The sequence below is a fragment of the Stegodyphus dumicola genome, chromosome 7, assembly GCF_044657685.1.
Source record: "Stegodyphus dumicola isolate Sdum_Otavi_A_Nest chromosome 7, ASM4465768v1".
Classification (NCBI taxonomy): Eukaryota; Metazoa; Arthropoda; class Arachnida; order Araneae; family Eresidae; genus Stegodyphus; species Stegodyphus dumicola.
Genome location: NC_140774.1, coordinates 158611462 through 158639213, shown reverse-complemented (window position 1 = coordinate 158639213; position 27752 = coordinate 158611462). Strand labels below are relative to the sequence as shown.

At 32.0% G+C, this 27752-nt stretch overlaps 1 protein-coding gene across 4 annotated transcripts in view; it reads left to right on the top strand.

The window, feature by feature from the left end:
* The window catches only part of Nep3 (M13 family metallopeptidase neprilysin 3), a 169666-nt gene that overhangs the window by 129113 nt on the left and 12801 nt on the right, over positions 1 to 27752 (top strand). For 3 of the 4 annotated variants that reach the window (XM_085820979.1, XM_085820978.1, XM_085820980.1), the window contains one exon: positions 449 to 10398. The gene's annotated coding sequence lies outside the window, so the exon portion shown is untranslated. Of the gene's footprint in view, positions 1 to 448; positions 10399 to 27752 lie in introns of those variants that run through there. The other variant, XR_015042219.1, reaches the window with a different exon arrangement.

Genomic DNA, 27752 nt, shown 5'->3' with positions numbered 1-27752 from the left:
ATAATTGATAAGAAGTTATTTTTTTCTGCAATTGTCAGATTGAGAGTTACTTTTATTAAACTTAACCTTGTAAGCGTCAGATTGAAGGCTAATGTTTTTAGACTTTAATCAGCAATCGCGAGACTAAGAGTTAATTTTTATTAAACTTGAATGAATTTAAGAATCTGAAGTCCTGAAATTAAAAACTATTTTTTTTTTTAGACTTCTGCAATCATGAGACTAAGAGTTTTGACATTAAACTTGAATGAATAATCTTGAGATTAAGGACTAACTTTCTTAAATTTTAATCTCTAATCGTCAGTCAGATCGAAAATTAATTTGTTTAGACTCTAATCTATAGTCATCAGATTAATAACTAATTTTTAGACGTTAATCTGTAGTCGTAGACATTAATCTAAAGTCGTAAACATTAATCTGTAGTAAAGATAACTTGTTTTTTATCTTTCAGGTTAAATGATGAAAATAGACTAAATCTTCCATTCGAGCTTTCGAATTCGCCGTCAATTCGTCTCCGCTGGAAGATCCAACTCGAGTCCTAGGAAGACGAAAAATATGTTCCAAACTCCCCCTCTTCATCACTGTCCTCTTCACTCTTAAGGAGCCATCTTGTAGAGACGGGTGATATTTGTGAAAAACGGATTCCTGTTCCTTAATGTTGGTCTTTGACCAAGATTGCGCTGAAAACGAGACTGACTCGGAATTCTGCACCAAAAGAGACCAACTGCGAAGACAGCCTCTTTATCCACCAGAAATTTTTGGAGGAAAAGTCAGTGTTGTGCTTTTCTAAATCAAATTGTTTTTCTATTTGTAGCTATGCTCCAAACGGTTTCGCAGAGTGACTAAATCTGGAAAACACTATTTCTCGAGAAATGTGAAGAACCAAGTACTCGTCTGTCTCTGTGACCGTGAGCGAATATTTCCACGTTTGTTTTCTGTGGTGTTCTTCGAAGGTGGTTGTGTTAACAACTCACTTACTTCTGGCATATCCTACTTGCTTCGTTGTAGATCAGCGGTTCTTAAACTGTAGTCTTGGACTCCTTGGGTTCTGAAGGAAGTTTTGTTTTAAAACTTTGTTATTTACTATCATTATGAGAGCTATAATAAAAATATGACTTCAATTAATAGCTAAGGGCGCGGTAAAATGCAAGTCGTATGAAGGGGATCTGTGGACTGGAAAAGTTTACGAACCGCTGTAATAGATGGTACAAAAGTATTAGAAACATTCGTATATCTATATTTTTTGTCAAAACTCTATATTTCGCCGTGCGTAAAAAAAAAGTGAAAAGTCAAAAAATGATATTTTGTATACGTCCCAAATTCTTTACCTCTCAGTGTTGTTACTGACAGCAGTCTGACCATTGCAATGACACTGACATAAATATTCACTTTTGGACCAAACCCAGACATGAGGGGTGAATTCTCTACCGTAGTTTGTAGGTTAGAAACATCTTTTATTAATTATACTGATGCTTCAAATGTCAGTTATAAATCATGAATTATCAGTTGGCCTTGCTCTAAATTAAATTATCAGTTGTAAAATAATGCTGTAAATGTCAGTTACCTATAATAAATTATGAGTTACCGATATGCTGAAATTTTAAAAGTCTGTAAAATAATCTAATTTTGACATTTCTAAAATAATAGTGAAATGAGTATAATTGTAATAATTTATTATATTTATAATTATTCTCATTGATTATAATGGCAGTTAGTTATCACACTATAAAGGCTTGATTATAAAAGCTGTAACAATTATTATCCCTATGATCATTCTCATTGGCTATACAGTTACTTACCGGTATTTTACAAGTTCATGGTCGCTGGCGTGGAGCGTCACAAAAAATTTCGACAATTCACTAATATAAAATAAAGTAACTAAGAACTACTTAGTTACCATTAAATTCATTATACATGAAAATTTCTGCTAGCTCCCAGTCTATCCGATTTCTAGGTGGATGTGTATTAGAAGAAAAGAAGTCAAGGTATAAAATGGAAGGGTCATTTTGAAATTATAATTAAAAAAAGATACTACTTATTTATGACATTTTAGGAAACATTGAAATTTCACGACCAAACCAATAACGCTGGGAAGGGTAAGGCCATTGCTCGTGGGTGACTTGCGGATACAGCGCAGTATTTCGGTCACCTTATGACGTGACAGTTACTCGTGGATGGCAGTGCAGTATTTCATTCAGCGGAAACATTGATTTAAATGTATGGCTGTTAAACGTATGTTGGCGTAACGTTACGTAACGTAAACAGCTCAGATAAGAACGTTTCTAATACTAGTAGGCAAGAAAGCTACTACTTTCGCATCGTAAACAGAAATATCGGTTTTACTTCTACAATAAACAGCATTATTTGAAATTAAATTCCTTAAAACTTTAAACTTCGCCTCTATTTTGCTGTGTAGTCATTGTCAAGGTTTGCTCATCTCGATCGAGATCATTTGAGGAATTTTACTTCTTTGAGTCGTAAGTCTTCTAAAAAAATAATTGTGTTTCTGTTTCTCCCACTTCTGTGAGTACAGTGGCGTCATTGAGCAGATAGATAATATACGTTACTCTTCTGGAGCAACTGAAAGAGTAAGTTTTAACCTTGAAAGAGCATAACCTTGTCTATCGACTGACCTTGGTTGGTATAAAACCGCTTCGTTATATACGTACCTTATGTGTCTTAGATATTGCTGATTTAGCGGCGTCGTAAGTTTCTATGCACTAGCGTGGTCAGACTGTAAGTTTGTATTTTCTTTTTCCGAAGTACAGTTTTTCATTTCTTTGTGTGAGCTTAAGTGTATTTGACTTTAAGCGATTAGTGAGCCCTGAAATCTCTTTGAGAACCGACCTCACTACTGTTTTCTCTGTACATTGTTTCGTTACGTTGTCCGTGTATATTGCAGTACAACAATTATCCAGGGACCGATTAAGACAGTCTGGAAATGTAGTACAGTACTTTTCGCCCTCTTTCTTGTTTTTATGAGAGAAAAGAAAAAATATGTTATTTCCCTCTGTATGAGGGTTTGAAAAAAAAGGAAATAGCTTAAGTGACATTTATTTGTTAACACTAATAGCAGTCATGCACTATAGTCTGTTACTTCAGAATAGGCACATCAAGGCCATTTCTGTCCCTTTCCCAAAGCATGACTCGTAACCTTGTTAACGACTGCTGCGGAAAAAGGTAGAAATCCAGTAATTTGCTAAAATCTCCTAATTCTCTCTGCTCGGTGATGACGATGTACATTACAATCGTATATGAGGGAAGGGTCGCTACAGCCTTCAAGTGCCTGTTTTAAAGTAACAGACTATGGTAAGTTTGAATTTAGAAATCCTAACAGTTCTATATTCTATAGTATACGCTTAAGAGAAACCGCTTTTATGAATTTGAAATAACCTTGTAAACGTTTTTAGAACTGACCAGTTGGGAATATTATAAATGAAATAGTATGCGGGGTTATGACAAAAGAAGCACAATCAACTCCATATTAACCATGCCCCATGGGATAACTGATGATTTGGGAGTCCTTTTTTTTTTTTTTTTTTTTTTTTTTTTTTTTTTATCCACAACACTAGTTAATTTAATCGTACGTAATCCTAAATACATAAACATTTTTGCAATAAAAATTTAAAAAGCTTTACACGACATTTTTATGCGAATTAGAAATCAATGCCATTATTCAAGTTCTTTTGTAAATGTTTTTAACGCTATTTTTACATTAGTTTCTTCATTTCGAATGCTGTTTATTTATTTATTTTTGTTTGTTTGCTATAAACAATGTCTTGCTTTTGTTTTGAATTCACTGATTTAATTTGCGTAACCCAATGATTTATTCTGCAGATTAAATTGTTTGAAAATACAAGTGAAGTTTCAAAAACGTGCTTTTCTGTTAATTATAATATGAGCTATTTCTTACCCTGTGATTTTAACTGCCGTAATTTTGAAAATAATGGAGGACATCGTCCTCGGGATTAGCGGGTTAATCTGAAGTCGACTGTATTCTTGTTGTTTGTTTTATTCGCTGAACGCGATTTCGCTTAACGCATTTTAATTGTTGGATGAATTACTTACAAGAAGAAAGAAATTACCCCCCCCCCTTATGAAGAAGCTATGTAAAACTGGGGAAACTATGAAGTCGTCTGCTATATTCCACCTCTTGCCATACACCTCTTGTCCGTCTTTTAAGGGCGTAGTGAAATGTTTAGTAAAAAATTGGAACTACGTTTCTAATTTTTGTTAGTTACGGTTACCATTAGGTTGCTTGTGGACCAAAAATCGGATTTGTACTAAATGTTATCGGATGTCTGTTGCATTTTTCGATGTCGTATTATTTTTCGTGCATTACCATAAATGTTGCTTGTTGAAAATCCGCTTAGAATTTTAAGAAAATATTATGGAATTGTTTTTAGCGAAATTTTAATGAAAATTATGTTTAAGATAAAACAAAACCAGAGATTCTGAACCGACTTACGTAACATGTGGCGTTAGAAATTATTTTCATGATTTTCAATACTGCAGCAAATGTTCACAAAGATGGTCAGTTGGATATATTAATATTATTAAATATATATAAAACGATACAGAGTGTATATTTATTGAAATTGAAATAAAGCAAAACTGACCAGCATTGTAAACACTGCAGAAAACTATCAAGATGTACGTTTCTTACATTTTTGCTGTCTGTAGCAAAAAGCAGCTTAGCAGATTTATTAAACAAATGAAAAATAAATAAATCTGAAAAATAAATTGAAGATTTTAAATTCTTTCTTAAAGAAAATTATGAAAATCTTGTGTTTGGCGCGGTGGCAATAGTTGGGCTCGATTTATACAAGAGCAAAAGAGGTATATGCCCTGACTCCTTTAGGAGGTCTCCAAATTCTTCTAAAATGCTTTAAAATATGTAAAATTTTAACGTGCAAAATCAGCTGTGTTCTCGCTTGGATTCTATTTGTCAGCCGGATATGTTACTAGTTACACCACGCGAGTGTAACCATGAGGAAGGTTTGTTATAAAATCAATATGAATTCTTCAGGTTCAATTCTTTATTGCAGTTTTGTCCAACCGGGAAATCATCGTTTAAAATATATATATGAATTTCTATTTTACACAACATAAAATAATGTAAAGTCATGAAAATAAAAAATACAAAAAGTTTAGAAAAAAACTTAAATGAGAAAATAGTAAATTATTTGATTTATAATTTATTAAGTTTACTATGTAGTAAATTAATATTATTAAGTTTACATCAGTAATGATTATTAGGTTTATGATAAGTAAATTATTACATTCTTAAGCAATAATGAGCTATTATCTTATGAGGTGCCTCCACTTTTGTAAATCCAGCCCTGCTTCCATTATTGCATGGGTAATAAATGCATGTGAATTAACATCGTTAGAGCCTAAGGCTGCGTTCAGACGAAGGCGTAAATGTCTCAGAGGCATAGTCACAAGGAATAAAATGCGAGAGTTCCGTTCACACCTGTGACACAGGGTCTAATTGGGTGCCAATTAGAGAAGCTATATTTGCGCATGCGTGGTGGTGTCTACAGCTTTCCTGCTCTGTTTTCCCATTCATGTTTCGCTGACTGGTCGACGCTTATCCCAAGTTGGCATAAAGTTCAAAACTTCGACCTTTATGCTGAAAGCATTAAACCAGATTTTGTGACGTAAGTACAGACTGGTTGCCTGGCAACGCAGCTCGGCTTAAACTACTTATACCCTTTATACCGTCGTCTGAACGCAGCTTAACAATCTAAAATGTTTGGTGAATTCTGATAAAAACCATTCCAGGTGTCATAATTAAACATAAAGTAAACCTATGGGTTGACAGTCACTGGTGAATCGCAATGCAATGTTTCATGCAGTGACAATAGTTGCCAAGCGCGTTGATGAGTAATTCATAATTGCATAATTTAACGTAATAAGACAGGGCAAAAATTTTAGACAAATTCCGCTTAGAGAGTTTCTGATGCCAATATTTATTCAATTGTTTTTAACTCGCGAAACTAATTTTAATAAAAATTGTTTTAAGTCCCACCCCCCAAAAAAATAACAAAATAACGAGAAGAAGCCCACCATATCAGAAAAAAGCATTGATTCTCGAATTACGAACAATACAGTTCAAAACATTTGAGGAATTCACGTTACTATATTTACAGATGAAAACTTGTGCCTGAGTCTTTCGTTGAACAATGTTTAAATTAAGTGCCAGTTATTATTTGCATCCTCAAAAATTTAAAGTACTTAAATTAAAACAGAAATTAAATTTTACTTTATGTAACTCAAACAGAAATAAAATTCTACTTTATGTACCTCAGTCATGAATAATTTAACCTTTTCGTTATATATATATTATTGTTACGTAGTATTTACAATACTTTATACCGTATATGTAAATATTATATATTTTAATGTTATGTGGTATTCATAATGCGTAATGAAAATATTGTTTCACTTATTTTCATTCTTAATTGTAAATTCCATAACCTCTGACGAGGTAGCTAACATCTTATTCACAATAATCCTATTGTTCAGAAATGTTGTAGTTTTCATTATTGTTTTTTACGTCTATATCCTAAACACCTACCGTATTTACTCCTGCCTTTTTTTCCTTTCCACTATTATTAAAGTACAATTTGGAAACTTTTTTTGTTTCCAAAAAATGTTTTCGCATAATTTTCGGCGTCACGAAGGTGGCAACACCTTTATGCATTTCATTTTCTAACTTGAAAAACAGCAAACTTCACAAAGATGTGGATACTTTTAAGTTGGTATACCGCTTTGCTTGTTTCATTTGCTTGGTTAACCATAGTAGAAAAGTAATGCTCTGTTTGCGTAGCGATGCCGTGATGGCATGAAGATGCTGGCTCTTTGCAAAAATTTCAGTTGAAATAGTAGTAGTTATATTTTCAAATTAAAAGCTGATCTTTATAAAGTTTTGGGCACCTCTATGAAAGTTTTTGTTTTTTCGAACAGTGGTCGGTTAGTATAAGATGCCGGCACTTATATAGGATGCACCATTATAAAAGGGTCCCTAATTTTCAACATACTTCCTAGATTTGAGCAATAAACTCCTTCACAAGAATAATCAATTTGTGACATTTTTGAGATCCACATTTTTAACATGTGTATTTAGAAGCCATTTATCCTCTTTTTCCATGTAGCTTAAGAGAAAAAAAGAGTGGGCTGTTACAGGTTGTAAAGACATCATTTCTGGATATTCGATCTCCAAGAGGTGTTAAAATGGAAGTATGAGACATCATAGTACATGAAAACGAGCATTTCTCGTCTAACTTCTTTGTCTTTCCCTTGCTGCTTATAGGTAATTCAACGTCATTATTCCCTTTCTGTCTTGCCTCGCAACCATGGTAATTACTGTTATGAAAGATGGTTAAATTTTATAATTTGCTAAATTCCCTTTATCTCTTGTGTGCGTTCATGACGACTCAGGCTAAGATCGTGAACGAGCAGAGGTTCGTTGTGACATTGAAATGCCAATTTTAAAGTAATAGAGTATAGTTCAACTAACGTACTATAAGCACTGAAGATTTTAAAATATTCTACAAAAGGTTTTCATCCTTAAATCTTTTAAAAATTTATTTGTATTGCTTTTAATCCACAATAAGAAACTTCAAATCTAAATTATGCAAGAATAGCTCAGCAAGAAATTTTCATTTCAGCAAAAGCTGACTGATATAATACAGTGTAGAAATTAAATACAGTTAATTTCCGTTTAGCTTGCAGATTAACTGGGTTCTATCTAAAAATTTAATTGAATGTAATTAGAAATGTATAAACATTATACTATGATATACATTATATTATTGTGAAATTTAACCATCTTTCAAACAAAACGTTGTAATTGATTTATTTACGTTACTTTGAATTAATAGATTTGGGCATGTTCTCTTGTAAATATTGTTTTTAATATTTTTATAATTTATTTTCTTCATTTCTAATGATGTTTATTCTTCCGGCTTAACAATGCGTCTTTTTTTCTTTCTTTCTTTTTTCTCGTTTTCTTTTTTTGAATTCTTATTTTATTTACATCACATATGGAACTTATTCTTCCGATTTAACTGCTTGAAAATGTAAGTGAATTGTTAATAGTATTTTTATGTTAAGTATAATATAGGGACCTCTTTTCTGTGTTCCTTTAACTATCCTTTGATGAACGGAGGTTTTGAGTTAACCTTGGATGTCGCTTTCGGGATTATGCCGATTAATCGAAAGTTTGACTGTTAGTAGTAATAGTAATAATAATAATAGTAATAGGAACCTAACAGATATATTATTGCAGCTGTTTATATATCTGGCATATGTTTTCTTTTCTACTCTTTCCCTTAGAAGTGTGAACACTTCGTAATATTCCCTCTCTCAATTTTCGAGAAGTAAAATTAAGGAAAAAAATATGTAAAATTACGCACGAGTAAATACGGTATGAGGGAATAGAGTTTATAAATCAGTACATTTGTGTAATATTTATTATTATCATATTTGTAAATTAGTAAATTTGTCTCGTATTTATTATATTCATATTATAAATCATTAAATGTGTTTTATATTTATAAATCAGTAATTGTTTTGGTAAATATTTGTATATTTCATGGTATTCTGGTTTTTATTCGTTGCTGCATTTGTATGATAATGTAATTTTTGTGGTTTTATTTGTTTTCTGAAAAACGGGTCCAGTTTAAAAACTTGCTTGTGTAAGAAAAACTATTTAAGTTAAGTAATTGACAAAATAAAACATCTTTTCTTTCAACAGAAAACTTAAATTTAGTTTAATGTGCTGACGGATTTTTAAAATTTCCTATAGTGGTTACAGAACACATTCGCCGTCACTAGTGCTTTCCATTCAGCACAAATCACTGATGTATGGCAGAAAAAGTTTCATGTTTTGGCTTTACTTGCTGAAAAAGGTGAATGAGAAATTTATAGTAACGAAACATAATCTAATTGTAATACAATATGAAGCGTAGCTACCAACCTTGAAATAACCGAAGCATTTAGTGCTGCATTGTGATAGCTTTTCTAAAGAATTCTTGAAATTGATAAGTATGACTTTGAAAGAAAAAAAATGGTTTAAAATTTATTATTTTTTTTATAATACTTGGGTAAAGTTAAAATTTTTGTCAAGTCACTTATGCATTCATTAAACTAAATGTAACAAGAGTTTGATATAAAATTTATTAGGTTAACAACGAGTCAAATTTTAAGTATGTTTTAATGTTTTGCGACTAATTTGATTTGATTTTAAAATTTCTTAAAATTTTATGCAGAAAACCCCCGAATGCCGGGAGGGAGGAGGAAGATCACCTGTACAAATCTCTGTACTGAATAAAAGTTTAGATGGAATTATGTTACCAAGTTAATTATAAAATCTACGCTAAAATTCATTTGAGGAAAATTGCGAATTTTCACAATTGAAATTTCATTAAATTATAGCAACTTGCCCCCTCTTTTTGTAGTGAATTTAACATGAAAATTTTCTTTATTGAACCGTCCTCTGAAAACTGAAAGTGAACGGTTTTTCAGATCTACAGTTTGATGATTTTAGCTGCTTTAGGCGAGATGATTTTAATTCAGTTAAATCAAAAGTCAGGAAACTCCCAGTTTTATCAGGAGAGATGGCAGCTGCAGTAAAGTAACGTTACAGACATTTTTGGAAGATTCTGCTAAGGGCATGTCCAACCATAAAGTCTTGGGTTGGGTTCTTTATGCATAGTTAACATATTTTAAGGGGATTATATATATAAAATGAACCAATGAAGTATTTCTGCCTGCAGAAGGAAAACCTAAGCTTAGTTGCAAAAAGAGAAATATAGTAAAAGGATAATTCTTTAAAGCAGAAATAATTTTGTACCATCTGATAAGAAAGGAAAGACTGGGTTAGAAAATACAAAATAAAGAGACCAAATTAATTTTAAAAAAAATACAGATACAAAAAGAATACAGGCTTACTTTCATTTATGCCCCTAAGATTACCGTTAAACCAGCTAGCACAAAAAGAAAATTCAGTTTTGGTAATTATGACGACCATCATGACGGCGAATGTGTTAAATCAAAACCGTAATCCTAATGATGTGGATTCTTTATCAAACTAACATGGATTCGGGCACAAAAAAAATTTTTTTTTTTTTCGGAATCCACGTCGGATGAGCTTATCGAAAGGATGTTTGCGAAACATTTTATGCCAATTCCATGCTTTTCTACCAAAATGAGACATCGTTGGTTGGAAAATGATGTAAATTGTGATTTTATAGAAGGATAATTCGTCTATACTATAAATGTATATTGTATGAAACTATGTGGAAATTGAAATGCTTTATATTGTATATACAAATATATATATATATATATATATATATATATGTAGATGTAATAAAATGTTGTTTAAATGTTTTAATTTTCCTTTACATTGCTTTTTTACATTTAAGTCATATAATTTAATTCATTTAACAAATTTAATATTTTATTATAGCAGTTCCAAAATACAGTTTTGGGAGCAGGAACTTTTTATTAGTTCCCTTATGTACCCTATTTTTAGAGAAAAGCAACTTGCAGAGACATCAGGTTTTCAGGAGCGAAAAACGTTAAAAATACAATTTTTGCCGAGACTTCAATATATTAGTTAGCCTGACGTGCTACTACTTACACCATGACAGCATTGGAGAATGCAATGGTTTCTCATAAACTAATGTATAAAAGAATATTTTAAGTTAATAAGCAATAAAATTGATTTGTTAATATATAATTAAATGTATTAGTATGTAAGAAATTTGACATATAATAATATATAACATAGATTTATTATTTAATATATATTTATATGTATTAGTATATAAGCAGTTTAATATATAATAATACATTATATAGATTTTTTTTTTAAAGATCAGGTGAAAATAAAAAAATCAGTTTTCATTCAAAATACAAATGAAAATGTAAATTAAAAATACTAGTTAATAACAAGCAATATTCTAAGAAAGTATGTGAATCTAACCCATTGTAGAAAATTTTATAAATGTAATGAAAATTATTATAAATCGAAATGTATATTTAAGCCACACCGGGAAACTTTATTCGAAATAATTATTTGATTTTAAATGAGTGTATGCCACTTCTACAAACAAGATACTTTGTTTTGTTATTAGAAATTAAAAAAATTACATCTAAGTCTGTAATTATGTCTAGTTTAATTATCTAACCTAATCACACCTAATTTTGCTTTGATCGGTCATTTGGAGATATGGATAATGAAAAGATGTTAATTTTTGCAATCGTATTTAAAAGAATTTAAAAACTGCGCTGTGATAACTTGGAAATTTGCACATTATAAAATATTTATTCATTAAAGTGAAGTCTTTGCCACAATCAAACGCTGGAAAAACTGATATTAAGGGAAAAAGGAACTTCATGGAATTTGTTTTATTGGAACACACTTCATGTTCTTTGCTGCATTAAAAGAAACAATTAAATTTCTATCGGGAATTTGTGTATAGCAGTTCCCGGAGAGTCAATCAATGTTTGAAATCTCCGGATAATCGCGTTGCCTTTTTAATATACGACAAGCAAATATTTATTTTAATGTAATAGAACGAGTTTTACATTTTCGTTAATTTTTTGTTTTTATTTTAACTAATGTTGTATAGTTATATACTTGAAAAATGAAATAATTTTTCGTCCGCAATACAATACAAAATACGCCTTTTTTTCTGAGAAAATTAAGCAGTGGAATTATTTTTTCTTCCATAAATACAGCTATTTCCATTTTAACTAAAATAAATAAATGAAATGAAGTTTTAATTGCATAGATTCTAGAATGAAAGACATAAACGTGTTCTTATATTTACTGTGCTAAAAGTAAATAAAAAAAAAAAACTAATTTTATGCTTAAGAAGCAATATAATCTACCTCTCTTCAAATAAAAGACTACTTATATAGAGACTAAAATGTTTCTTTAATTCCCGTCTAGTAATAAGATAAGAAAATCAGTACTAAATATGTATTAATGCCTTTTCCGAGTTTGAAACGATTTCTGATTTTAATAAAGAAATCAAATGAGTATCATAACGAAAATTCACCTGCACAGCATTAGAGCCATGTCCATCAGATTTTAATATCTGAAACTAATTTCATAATTGCTTTTCCTAAGTATTTTTATTAACTTTCACATCTGTATTTACGCAGCATTAGCACTCCGTTACTGGCAAGTACCTGACTCACCGAAAAATGATACGGGTTTGTGTTGTACACATCGATCTAGATTAAGTTAATAGCTTTTAAAAAGTGCATCACTGTAAAATATACTATCTTCACATTACTGAAATTAAAGTAAAAAACTAAAATCATATGAAAGACGAAATTAATTAGGGATAACATAGAAACAATAAATAATCCACGTAACCAAAACTTGGGATATCTTATTTCTGGTAACTGGAGTTTCTCTCTGTTTATGTTAAACTAGAGCCAAAGAACCAAAGGCAAGATCTATTCCAAACTTTTGACATATGTGTACCCCTTCTATAATTTTCTAACGCTGAGTACCCCTCGTAAAAAAATGGATGTATTTTAATAACAATCAACATATATGTATTTTTCTTTTTGACTTACACAAAATAATAAGAAAAGAGAAATAAAATTATTCATAATAAAATATAAATAAAAGTTAAATTATAAATAACATTTATTTGGATTAATGAGAACTGTTTGTGAGATGACAGATCGTCATAATTCGGTTCCCTGGTTGTTAATTTTAATCTGAGATGCCGTTCCACGTCCAATAGTCTGTTCCTTTTTTCGAATTAATGTCTACAAATGCTGAAAAAGCAACTTCACATAAATATGAAGTTTAGAAAGGCAAGATCTATTTCAGAACTTTTTCTGTTAAAACCGGATACACATGTTGCATTTGTAACCAAAATGATGTTAAAGTACACTCATTATGTTTATTTTTCAAGAATCCGTCTGAAGCCAATTCCAACAACTGCTCTTCCGCATGCGACACATCTTGTGGCATGGATGTTGTGTTCATGTTACCGATATCTTATTCATTCAATATTTTTGTTTAAATCAGGGAAATAGTTTTTCAAGCCCACTTGCAAACTCTCCAAATGCTGTGTTATGCATTTCAAGTATCAGCATCAATTTTAGTAGTCGAACTTGAACTCATGAAGACTGTTTTGACTTGACTCATGAGAATGTAGAATTAGGCGCAGCTAAGCAAGGTGCAGTGCCCCACCAAACTCCGGTACAACACGTACTCCCGAAACTCTTCCCTGTACGCATATAAGCATTCTGTACCGCGCCACGCGCATAGGGAAAAATCCTACCTCGTGATTGGATACGGTTTCCAATGACATCATTTCCTCTTCGCATAGAAACGCCTTAACTGTGCTTGGGCTCGAAAGTACATCCCATGCCGCTTGTTTATACTTTGATAGCGGTAGCGAAGTATTATTACCATTAATGACGACGTGCGTTGTATTTTTGTTGCTGATTACACTTCTTACGGCAGTGTAGTATGGCGAATTTAATGCAAAAAATATAGTGCTTTTATTTCATGGAAAGGAAAATCAGTATTTCTTCTAGTGCGCTAATGCCGTTATTAAAGGTTTCGTGATTATTAATTCATTGTTTCATGTTCATTAAGTATAGATTCTTTGCAGATGCAATCTCCGAAAGCAGAGACAAATCAGTTTTCGCAAACAGCAAAAACGTTGGGAGCACACAGTAATAATACTTAGTAAATTCACGATATTTGTAGTCAGTCTGGAAAAGTAAAATTTATTTTTGAAGTTAGACGACTATAGATCTGGAACACAGAAAAAGAGATACGTATGTATAAATTGAACATTTCTTTGTACTTTATGAAGATTGTCAGTTTTTTAATCTGTAAAGTCTTTTTTACCTTTATATAAAAATAGTGTTTATCCGAGAAGAAAGTTCATTTTCTTATATACGAGTATTCAGCTGAATGTACATATTCCTTTCATTTAAGGCAACAGAATATTAAAAGTGTGAGAGACGTGGATATTAACATGGAAATAATACATAGAGTTGCAAAGGAAATACTTTCTGCAATGCGAAAAGAACAGAATGCAAGAAAATTTCAATAATAATATACTTACTAGCACATGTGGCTTTACATTTGAGTCGAGATCGTCGTATAATCCAATGTGTTTTGTGTTTTGCATTAAATTTATGAACTCTGTTATTTATATAATCTAAACATTTAAGATTGCTTCTGATATTAACAGCATCTTTGAAAGATATTTATATTTTTATTACTCCATACACAAGATGCCATCTGCAGAAGGCTGCATCTTAGTGTTTTTCGTTTGGCATCATTATTCAGAGGATACAAATAATTTTCACGCTTCCGTATCCCTCATGCGCGTCATTCAAAGAAAACAAAACTGTAAGAATCACGTCAAAACGTCATTACGCCAAGAGAAAATGATGTTATCGGAAAGTATGTCCAACCACAAGTACGTAGTTTTCCCTGGGCGCGTGGCGCGGTACAGAGTGCTTATATGCTTCCCGTACCCCTGGGGATACGCGTACCACACTTTGGGAAACACTGAACTACAGGAATAGCGAGAATGCGTGTACCTCGTCTTTATCTCAAGATATATTTTTCCGAATTCTCATCTTTGCTCCGTAAATTCATATTAAAATAATTTCAAATACTTAAGTCAAAAAATGGTTCTGATTTCATTCCATATTTACAGAAATTTGTGGATAGCAAATAATCTTCCTTGAGCTTCTACAAAGTTCATGCATTTCTCGTATTTTTCTTGACACTAATCATGTCATTCTTATTAGTAATTTATTTTCAGAAGCAAATAATACAGATTTTCCGTAATTCAGCTTTGTAATGATAATTATTTTATGAACTGGAATTTTGGTTTATGCAAATTTAATAAATTGTATAATAAACTGTTGTATAATGAACTATGTAAAACTATTAAATTTAAACTTTAACTGTTGAGAGAGGCGCTAAATGTGTTTATCAGCTAATGAAACAAATTATACGACATTTTTACTTAATACACCTATCCCTCGATTTTAAAAATTAACGGATTTCAAACACTTGCTAAAAATGTATATTCGGTAAATGCATATATTTGAAGTCATTTTTGAATCTCATTCCTTTGGTAACACTGGTGGCAACAACAAGGATGGGGATTCCCCGTGTTGTAATTGTAAAACGGAAATCCCAGTAATATATATATATATATATCTACTAGAAAGGCCGGCGGTCATACGAAATAACCGCTGTTCTAGATATTATAAATTGAAATTAAAATGATTTTTGCAAAGGTGTCTGCTAATTTAAACTGAATTACCCAGGGCAGGCGGCGAGGACGCCCCTTTGCTTACTGCCCCACGGGGTTTCCCCCTTCTGCTTACTTAATTGTTTAAAGTAGAGTACAATGAAGGAAACCACTGGTTGTACATTTCTTAAGAGCCCACCGCTAGCTCAATAAATAAAGGTGATTTAAATAATGAAATGTTAATTCACATGTCAAAGATATCTTTGTACACAACATTTCTTGTGTAGATCTTTCCATCATTTTTAAGCTCGCCTTGCAGAGACCATCCAATATTTTTAATTTTACGCCCGTTCTTTCACAAACTCTTGAACAGGCAACGTAAAGTTGACCGTGTCCAAATGCAGGCTCAGGAAAAAAAATGCCAACACGCTTATGCGTTTGGCCCTGAAACTTATTGATGGTCATAGCAAAGGCAAGTTTTACAGGAAATTGTCTACGTCTCAATTGAAACGGCAACCCTGTGCTGTGGCAACTTCCCATTGGCTAGTACAGTTACGCAAGCAACCAATAAACTATCGGCGACAAACAGACACTTAAGCCGCATATATATATATACGGGGTGAAGTAACATCACCTCCTCCGAAACGGCTAGCTCCCGGGCTTAGCAAAGCACAACGTTGGATTCCGCAAGTCCGTGGCACGCCATTTTGACCACTCGCGTCTTCTTGGGACTTTAATTAGCCGAGATATTAATTAAAAACTAATTTTTACCTACGTCTTCCCACTTTCTTTCTTGTGTTTTCCCTATTAGAGGGATTTGGCTACGTGCCAAATTTGTTTTTCTCGAATATCTACGGAACGGCGCCGAGTTGAAATTTGAAACGCATATCCTCGGATTCCAAAAAATTCTCCGAGTCCATTGATACCGTTCTCATCTTCGAACGACTTTAATCGGTTGAGATATTAATTAAAAACTGTGGAAACGTTAATTTCCACGCTCATTTTTCCGAGTGGCAACAATAATCTATAGGCGACACACACTTTAGCCGCTTATATATATATATAAAGATTTCACAACAGTAAAGCTCAAATGATATAAATTTTGTGCATTCTGTGTTATAATATGGACAAGATATTTCTTCAAATGATATAAATTTTGTGCATTCAGAGTGTCGTTATAGTCAAGTCGTTATAGTCAAAATGATATAAATTTTGTGCATTTTGAGTTATAATATGAAAGTTGTTTAGTGTGTCATAAATTTTGTGCATTCTGAGTTATAATATGAATGTGAGTTTCTTTTTTGCGAAGACGACTGTTCTTGATTTTTGGTAAATATTATTTTTGCTTGTTCTCCTCGATATGGCCAGTAATAGCGAACCACCATATAGAGGCAAAATTCCTTGGCATGCTACTTTCAGCGATTATGATAGCGATAATGATTCTACTTATTCGAATTATTCAAGAAAATAGACTACATCCAAAGAGATGCCTGTAATTGCTTCAGATGACCAGGCGCTTCAAAGTATACTAATTTCTACTAAGAAAAGTAAATCTCAGAGAAAAGAAAAGAAAACCGCAGGAAGTCCTAAGAAAATAGCCGATAATACTAAGAAATTCAAACCCTCCCCTTCAAATTTTGAAGCAGTAGTTAACAAACACAGAAAAGTTTTTCCTAATTTAACAGAAGCTATCTCGCAAAAATATTTTAATACTCAGCTTCCGACTAACCCAAAAGATCTCTTACTCAATTTAGAAAACGAAATCGCCGATAAATTATACTGTATTGAGTCTATGAAGACATTAACCTCCCCACCAGCGATAGAAATGCGTTCAAAGTTACAAGAAGAAATTCAACAAAATCAGTTCATTTTAGCAAGCATTCAGAACACCCCGAAGCTCGCAAATTCTAAAACAGATGATAAAACAATAAATCAGAAGGATTGGCAAACTCCAAAGAAAACCGCGAAAAATTCCGAGTCTATCCCACCAGCAGCTATTCCGCAAAATAACAGATTTGAAACTCTTAACGAAAATAACAAAGATATGGAAGTTACAGATGAAACGCAGATGACTACAACACAGAATAAAGCAGAAAATAAAACGAAATTTTCCCCATTAGTCATTCCAGAAAACGATGTTGATTGGCCTGAAATTGACAAAATGCTCAGAGAGATATGTAAAAACGAATTTGAAGTTACAATCAAAGCCAGACAGATTTTCCTTTACACTACCACCGAAGCCGATTATAAAGCTACAGTTGATAAATTCAAGAAAGCACAGATTAGTTTTCATACGTACCAAATTTCCTCAGCCTCTTCAATTAAAGTTATACTTAAGAATATCCCAAGATCCTACACAGAGCAAGCAATTCACGCAGACTTAGAACGCAGAAGCTTCCCTATAATTAAAGTAAAGCAATTCACGAAGAAAGCAGAAGACCAAATTATCCATTTACCTATATTTTTCCTTGAACTAAAAAGAAATTCTGCAGGAGAGAAAATTCATCAATTAAACAATATGTTCGGATTCAATATCACAATAGAAAAATATCAGCCCAGAAAACGCCCAATTCAATGTTTCAATTGCCAGGAGGTCGGGCACTCCCAAAATAACTGCTTTAAAAAGGTCAGGTGCTGTAAGTGCGGACAAAATCACAGATCCAATACCTGTAAATTAAAACCAGATGAAAAACCAACTTGCATTTACTGTCACGAAAATCACGTTTCTTCTTATCGTGGTTGTAAGGTATACAGAAAAAGATTCAATCATTTAGAGAAGACAGAAAAACCACAAGAAATTCCCACTAAAGATGACTTCCCTGAATTTATTCAAGCTTCAGGCTAAACTAATCAAGAAATGCCTAAAAACCTTTACAGTGACAAAGTTAAGCAGAAAAACCCGCAGGAAAATTTAGCAGAAATCATTAACATTTTCAAAGATCAGAAAGCCCTTTTTCTCATGAAATCAATAACCACAATAGTTCAGAGAATTAAATCAGCTAAATCAAATATGCTGAAACTTTGCCTAGCTTTTCAAGCCATTGAGATGATTCTGAACTTTTAAGATAATGATTAATTCGCAGCTTCTCTCAAGACAAGCATAGCCGAGCGGCAGAAATTCTCAAGTTGCAGATCCTCACATCGTGGGGCCACGTTTACTTCTCTTCTAGAGACTCTGCACTAGGTGCAAAAAGTACGTTCCATTTTATTGGATTCAACTCATCATTAAAGACACCCTACTTATAATATATTGGTAAAGGCCGCACTAGGCCGATTGCCTCTTAATTGTGTTATGACATAGACATGACATAGACAGTAAAGCTATTTGGTTCATGTGAACTAATGCAGTATCAGTATTTTAGCAGCAAAGCTTACATAATTTTATCTACATATTTGAATGTTTACTGGTAAGTATTCAACATTTATATTTTTGTGGTATTTTTATAATTTACGTAATTTTTTTTAAAGTTTTATAATGACCAAAAGATTTGGAAAAAAATCAAATAAAAAAGTTATTTCTTTAGAAACAAAAATTAAAGTATTAGATCTACGTAATACAGAAAGAATAATAGATGTTGCTAAATTTTACTCCATGAATGAAGCTACAGTAAGGGCAATTAGAAAAAATGAAGACTCTATTAGAAAAAGTGTATCAGCTGGAACTTGCAGCTGTAAGAGCACAATTTCATTTGTAAGATATGATAGAATAGAAAATAAGGAAAAGGTATTAGTGATATGGATAGAAGACCAAAATCAAAAACGGATTCTAACTGATACTAATGCTATTACAAATAAGGCTTTAAAGATTTATTAAGCACTTAAGAATCAGTCGCCGTCGACGTTCTTTAGGTGAAAAAAAGGTATCTTTTTCCGCAAGTCACGGTTGGTATGAGATATTTGAACAAAGACATTCTTTATATAATCTAAGATTGAAAGGAGAAAGTGCTTCTGCTGGTTCATGCTGATGAGTGGGGGTTCCTTTGGACAGAAATGCCTGAAAGAACCTATTTAGCTAAAGCTTGCAAATCAATTAGTGGTCACAAAATAACGAAAAGTTGTATAACAATTCTTTTCTGTTGCAACACTTCGGGCGATTATATAATGAAACCATTGGTTATTAACAAATCAAAAACACCACATTCATTTAAAGGAATAAACATAAGTAACCTTCCCATTTATTGGATGGCTAATGAGAAAGCATGGGTCACTGCCATAATTTTCAATGAATGGTTTCATAATTCATTTTATAATTATTAATTCAGATGTCAAAAATTGTTTAAGTAAAAAGGGATTCCTTTTTAGGGCTCTCCTATTAACTGATAATGCACCTGGTCATCCTCAAGATTTACAACACAAAAATGCAGACGTTGTCTTTTTACCAAAGATTACAACTTCCTTATTACAGCCTTTAGACCAAGAAATAATTTTAACTTTTAATGCATTGTGTATCAAACAAACCTTCGGGTATATTTTAGAACAGATGCAGAATGATGAATCTCTTAGTCTTACTACTACTCTGGTTGCTTGGAAGAAATTTACAATCTTATATTGTGTTAAGCTTGTTGGACTGTCATATACTCAGATTAGACAATCAACACTCAATGCATGCTGGAAAGCAATATGGCCGGATGCTGGTAAAGTTGAGAATGATAGATTACCATTACAGCATGCATATTCTCCGATCACTAAATTGGCGGAACTATAGGAAGAGAAGGTTTTGACGACTTAACTTAGGTAGATATTGAAGAAATAATGGTTGGTGAAGAACTAAATGAGGATGAGTTAGTTAATATGATTCATGAAACAAATAAACATGATGAAAACATTAATTCTGATGAAGAGTAATCTGAACCAGTTGCGTTCACAGCAAGAGTCATCAGCACAGGACTTGAATTGGGAAGAAAATTAGGTAACCATTTTTTATAATATGAAACGAAAGTTAAACGAGCTCTCCGATTCCAACGGGAGTTAAGTAAGTGCTTAAATCAATATGAGGAAGTTTACAAAAACCTAGGCAACCGTTAATTATAGATTTCACTACAAAGTCTTTTCGATCTGAGATCTTCCCTAATTCATCAACCATTGAAGCAGAATCTTATCAAGAACGCTGAAGTGATGAAAGTGATATCATACCAATCAAGAAGAAAAGACTAATAGTTCATAAAAGTGATTTAAACTTTAATAATTTTTCGAATGATCTTATATTTTCTAATGTAAAATAAATTGGTACTTTTCCGTTTTGCCGGCGCAAATCTCGCCAAGCAGACTTTATTGGCGACAACGCACAGTATACACATAAAAAAAAAAAAAAAAAAAAAAAAAAAAAAAAATGTTAACAAATGTTAGTTCTAAGAAATTTTTATTTTGAAGGGATAAACATTTTAATATCGTTTAAAATTTTGTAAAAAGACAATAAATAAAAGACAAATAAAGACGATAAATTTGTAAAAAGACATTAATTTAAGAATTTACTATGCTTTTATGGTACAGCATCCTGATTCGCCGTTTCATATCACGTGACCCCAAGCAAAGAATTTGTAAGGGAGAAGAACAAAAGGTCCCATAGACATAATGTAAACCGGTTCGATCGTTGCATTCATCTCGTCTAGCCTAATCTGAGCGAAGCAGTGAAGCAATGGCGCAGGGTGCAAGTGAAATTCGCTCACGAATAATTCGTCTTAATAAAATTCTCTGCTTCGAATTAATTTTCGATTTATACGCTTCTTAAATCTCTTAAGCTGTAGCATATTTTAAAGATACGTTTTATAATTTTCGAACTTTATATTTCATAAAATAAATATCTGAAATTATGCTTTGATTTTAAGTAATTACTACTACAATAAATCTGGATAACTTTGGATACTGACTTGGAAAGCTACTTAAAAATTCTTACTAAAGTTTCTTCTAATAATTCATAGTTTTAATTTTCTTTTCCTTGGATATATCTAAATACCTTTTCTAATAATAAATTATTGATTTATTACTTAGCAGCTTTAGCGCAAATTTTAGACATTTTAAATTACTCATTATTATTTTTACTTAGAAATTTTTAAAAATATACTTTTAATACAATGGTATTAAACAGGAAATGAAAGCTATTGTGAAAAACTTATCAGAAGGAAAATTTTATTTTTTGACAGGAGAAAATTTAAAATACTGATCAGCAATTAAATTCATCTCTTATAAAAATTAGCTAAATATTAAATATATGTAGAAGATTTTTTAGAGTAAAAAGTGGAGACAACACAATTAAAATAATGAAAAAAATTTATTTATGTGCAAACAATTTCATATTAAATACACATAATTTTTATATCATGACAAAAGAAATTACCACATGATTATTCCTTTTTCATATAAGACTTGAAAAATTAAATTAAAATTTGTATTATTAATTAAAATATTGTATTTTTAGATTTTAAATTAAACAAATTTTATAGTTAATGATATTTTTAAATTAAACTATAACAAAAATGATTTGACGAAACATTCCCTTTAGATTTTATTTTAACTAATATTAGATTACAGCTTATGGAATATATCATATTACTACTCTGAAATAAAGAATCTTTTTCAAAAATTTATATTTTTGTCATATTTATATATACAATTATAAATGTATAATTTCAGTTTTTTTACAACTACATTTAGTGAAACTATTCTTGAACTATTAAAAATAATTAAATTTCCTTTATTCTAAAATGATTACACATCAAAAGAATGCTAACTAAAATAACATTTTTAACATTAAATGAATAAAAATTAAGTTTTTTCCAGAAATATTTCTAAATTAGATTGCTTATTATGCATCAAAAGTTGCTTTACATATAAAACTAAAATAGTTAAAAGACAAATGGCTTGGCGCTTCAGGAAACGTCAGATGTGTGGTTCCGGAGATTATCAGACCGCATGCGCAAATGAATAAACCAGACTTGGCTTTGCCCCTGTAAAGGTGGCCTTTTGGATATACACAGACCAAGCCAGACCGGGTTTACGCTTGGCGTTGCTGTGCTGTCGAAGCTTTATTTCTTCTCCCTTACAAATTCTTTGCCCTAAGTGATCTCTTCTCACGTAAACTACGCTACAAAAATCTAATTCTCTCAGTAATTATATACACTAATTCCAAGTTAAATCTTAATTTGGAATACAAGTTTAAATGCAAGAAATAAGTCAATTCATACGAATAGCTTACTCAGAAATTATGTAAAACCACAGTGCTTTTTTTTTTTTTTTTTTTTTGCTAGTGCAGCGTCATTAGAATTGATGAATTTAACCCTTGACTTTGCCTTTTCTATATTTTCGCCTTCGCGTGAGCGGTGTGATTACATCCAAACTGACTTAATTACTGCGAATGGCCTTAGGGCATAAAATTGAACTATCTGGTAAAAATTCTATGTAATTGTATGCCAGTAATGAAAGAAACAATCTGGTAAGAAATGGCTGTGACTTGTTTTGAAAATGAGGCGTAAAAGGTTACCAGCGAGGATATTCCGTTTGGTATCGGTTGTATCATTTTTGGCGATTTTATCACTTGCACTGGCAAAATGGTGTGGTGTATTTAATTATAGCAAAGCGCACTAGGGCTATCTGCCTAAAGGGAGGGATGCCTTCGTGGAGGACTTTCTAAGGAAAACTGGCTCACATTGGCAAAATGGAAAAGTACCAATAAATTAAATATGTATTTCTATTATGTACACTGCTTTAAAAAAAAATCCATTTTTACATAGTGCGTGAGAAGAAAAAAAAGACCCAATCGTTCCCTTCTTTCAAATAATGTTCTTTATCTTATATTTTTAATTATAATTGTTATTAATTTTAAACAATTTCTTTCTTTTTCGAATTCATTTTAATTGTTTACGTTGCATAGTTTTTTTCAAAAAATTTCTATATACTCATTCGAACTGCGTAGTTTAAATCAAAGGCGCATCGTTTATTTATTTTTTTTTTCTCAAATAGTTTTCTTTATACTATATTTTTTGTCATAGTTACTATTTTAGGTAATTTTTTAATTTTTAGACTTTTATTTTAATTGTTAGTGTTGCATTGTCTCTTCAGATAATTATTTTAAAATTTCCTATTTATTCATTCGAACTGAGCATTTTAAATATATTTATTAATATAAATTTTCCAGAATTTTATTTTATTTATTTGTAATTGCGTTTCTTTCGGAAGCATACTTTGTAACCCAGACTACGATGCGTTTGAAAACTGCATATATTAAAAGAGAAAATACAGTAAAGCACACTTAACACGCCTTTCAATGTTTCGTTCAGAAAGGATGTATATAAATAAGAGAGATATATAACCGACATTTTAACTTAGGATGACTTGCATACACTGCTTTAAACAGTTTTATCATTGTGCCCATTGCTTTACACAATTTTATCCTACATTTGGTTTCTTAAAATGTTATTCATATTTTAGTCAAATATTTTATTTTTGAAATCGCAAGAATCAAATATCATCATTATTTTTTCTTCTCTTTTTCTTCAGGCATTCTGCTTCATTCTTGCTTTTTTTCTTTAGGCATTCTGCAAGTATATTAAAAAGCATCCAACTTTTCGAACATCATGTTATTTCTAACAATCATTTTAAATAAAGTTATCGCCTTCCATTTCATAAAAGCCCACAAACGGCCGAGCGGTAAAGTCGCTGAACATTGGTAGTTGACTCCGGGGTTCGAATAGCGGTAAACGGGCTGGTTGTATGGGCGTTTTCGTGGATTTTCTCATGTGTAACGTGTATGTCAGCTGGTTTCCCTTATAAACTTCTTCACGAAGGCATCCTTCCTTTTAGGCAGATAGCCCTGCTTTGCCGTAACTTAATAATTCAATTCAATCCATTTCATCAGAGCCTTTATCAGTTTTTAGAGGCTAAGTATTTTGAAGGTATGAGATGAAAGGAAAGACTGGTTTCATCAAGAGGTTTTGGTTTATTTAATTATGACAAAGCACACTGGAGCTATTTGCCTAAGGGGAGGGATGCCTTCGTGGAGGACTTTCTAAGGGAAACTGGTACGTATACACGTTACACATGAGGAAAACCACGAAATCGCCCATGCAGCCAGCCAGTTCGCGGGATTCGAACCTCGGACCGAACTACCAGTGTTCAGCGACTTTACCGCTCGACCGCTGTTTCATCAGGAGGAAAAAAAAAAACGCCTTTAGGTGACATCCACATACATCACTGGATAAGCTTCTGAATCTTCAAATAATTCGACTGAGAAATCATGGGATTCTCCGTTTATGATGCGATATGATGTTCTATAACGTAACTTAAATTTATACAACCATATAGTCTAAAACCAGTCGCTCTTCCCTTTAATCTGCAATGATATCGTTTTTGTCTTTTCTGTTAACACAAGCTCAATTGATGGTATTTGCTGGTGTACACGTCCAAGTGTTTTCTCTTTGAACACCTAAATTCTTTGAAGTATCCTGAAAGTATCTTCAAAAGCGACCAACTTTTTGAAACATCTTGATATGTCTGACAGCCAAATTTCTTTGCAAATTTTTGCTTACCTTTCTCCCTAATTTTCTTCTTTCCTTCTACAGTTATTTTCAGTGCTCACACAAGAAAATTAAGATTTTTCAATTGCTAGACTTCCATAAATTTTGCATTCTTGTCAATTTTTTAAAAATATTAATTACATGAATTGAAGACAGCTTTTCATTTTCTAGTCATTTTAACTATAAATAAAGTTTAAAGCGAAGTCCAAAGAATAAATATTTTAATTAAAAGATTTTTGCTAAATGACAAAGAAATAAAACAGTCCAGCAGTGTTTATTCTGTACCACCGGTTCTTATATCGACTGAAACAAGCTAAATCATATTAAATATATCATGTTTTTTTATACAATCTATAACGCGAGAGAAAAATGAGCTTCTTAAAACATTCTTTCTAAGAGGATTAATATAAAAATTTATATTTATATATATATATTTTTTTTAAAGCTGGGACTTGAACCAAACTGTCAAACTTTTAAAGTTTAATTTACATGATGGTTATAATTAAAGTTAAATTTTGAAATGGTCATAAAAGGAAAACTACCGGACCAAATGTTATCACACTTGGGAATCGTGTAAAGGAGGTTATGGGAATTTATTTTCCGCGGGGGAAAAAAAAAAAGAGTTCAAAAACTCACCACCAGGAGAAAATGGCGCTGTATGCAATATTGTTAAATGAAATAAGACATAGAAACATCGGTTTAAAATGTGTTTAATCGTTTCCGAAACGTGTCACAAAGCATGTTCAATGTAGCGTCCAGTATTTTCCGAAAGCAAGTTAAATCCTGTTACTGCATTCTCAACAGCAGCCCTTAGCATATCAGAAGGAATGTTACGGACATGTCGGTGTATCACATTTTTCATTTCTGCCAAATTGTTTAGATTATCACCATAAACAGTGCTTTTGAGATAACCCCATAACTAAAAGTAACAGAGCTTGAGGTCTTGTGAGAAGAGGGAAGTGTCGGCCTATAAGACGTTCATTCGTGAAATGTTGCCTAAGTGACTGTGCGACACATGTGAGGTGGGGCCCAGCCCTGCATATAATCGTAGTATCTAAATTGCCACGTTATTGCAGTTCATGTATCACGAAACATTTTAACATTGACTCTAAGCGATCTGCAATCACAGTGGTCCAGCTGTCGATTGCTATTCAGAGAAAAATGGTTCAGTTATGAAACTAGCTGTCATTCTACACCAAACGGTGTGGAATGACTGCTATGCAAGGGAATGCAGTAGGAGAATGCAATGGAATTAGGTAGATAACATGAGGGATTTCTTTGGCCGATCGATTAAAAGCGTTTTGAATCAGTATCTTCATGTTTTAGGGCCGAATTCAGGCTTCAAAAGTTACAAATTAGCGATCTGTAAGAAAACGATTTCCAGATTGTACGCACTTAATGCGAGTGATTTGCGATCTCACATTTTCTAATCGCTAATTCGTGGTTTTCACGGACGAATTTCTCCCTTACACGGATGGCGCACTCGACTTTTATCGAATTTAACGCCTTTAAATGGTAATTTGCTCTCTTCAAAGTTTCTTAAGGGTATACAACATATTAAACCCGTGTAACAAACGGTTAAATTAGATTCCGACCCATATTTCGTTTAACAATATTGCGGAAAATAAATTCCCATGACCTCCTTTACACGGTTACAAAGTTTGATAACATTTGCTCCAGTAGTTTTCCTTTTATGACCATTTCAAAGTGAAACTTTAATTATAACCACCATGTATATTATTAAATTTTAATTTGAAGCTATGCGTTACATGTATACCATGCGTAAGATTTTCGCTTTTATGGAAAAAAAAGAGAATCGAAGCAAATATACTTAGGGTAATGGACCAAAACTGAAAAAATTTCCCTTCCCTCCGAAAATAAAATATTGAAACTTCCACTTGAATTTATTGGATTATCGAAATATTCAATTTGACTTATCTTCTAAGTCCTAGTTCCGACAACAATTCCTTCAAAAATTCCGAATTACTGAAGCTGAAGTAAAAGGTTTAGTATATATTCACTGTATGTTAATAAAGTAATCAGAGTGTAATAAAAATATATTATACGCTGATCCAACTTTTTGTCTGAATGCACATGTAATGGAAAAGAAGGCTTGTAGGAATCTGTTTTTGACATGCCTCTAAAAGTAGATGTCATACTCCTTTTGTCTCTTCAATGTCAAAAAAATTTCCTTTGAAAGGCAACTTTAGTTTTGGGGAAAGAAAAAAAATCACAAAAAGACAAATTTGAAGAACATGCAAAACGATTGAGTACACATACTTATTTTCGGAATTCAAGCGGTTCTCCGATTGGTTATTGAATAATGAAAAGATGCATTGTCATGCAATACAAAACATTTGGAATACGTTTTCTGACTGAATAACGTAAGATTAAAAGTCATCTGCTTAATTCACAACCATTTACAAGTCACTTACTCGGGCGTTTTCAGAATCGTTTTCATTTTGAGCTTATAAGACAAACCTAATATCACTGGATTTAAATACTTCTTTAATCTTCCGAGAACATTCCTTCTTTAGCTCATATTCCAAGAATATTAAGTGAATACAATTATTGCAAAAGAAATTGAATATTCATTTGCACTACGGCTTAGTAGTTTACTAACGAGTTAAAAAAATTTAAATTCTGCTTTTTGTGTCTAAGAATACAACAATAGTTTAAATATTTACACATAAAATATTAAATTGGAGATTTAATTGGAGCCTCACCAGTTGCCTAGTATTTTAAGATTATTAAATACTAACTGTTTCTTGCGAAGTCTAAGCCAGGCTGCATTTTTTTTTTTTTTAGTTTTTAGGTTCTTTTTACAAAGGTTCTCTATGAAAGCATCTTAACCAAATAGCTCCCATGTTCTTTCTGTGTTCAAATAACCAACTAACCTAGTTTAAGCGCGATTTCCAAGTGAAGTTACTAGCAAAACTCGAATACTCTTTAAAAATCATATACACTCATG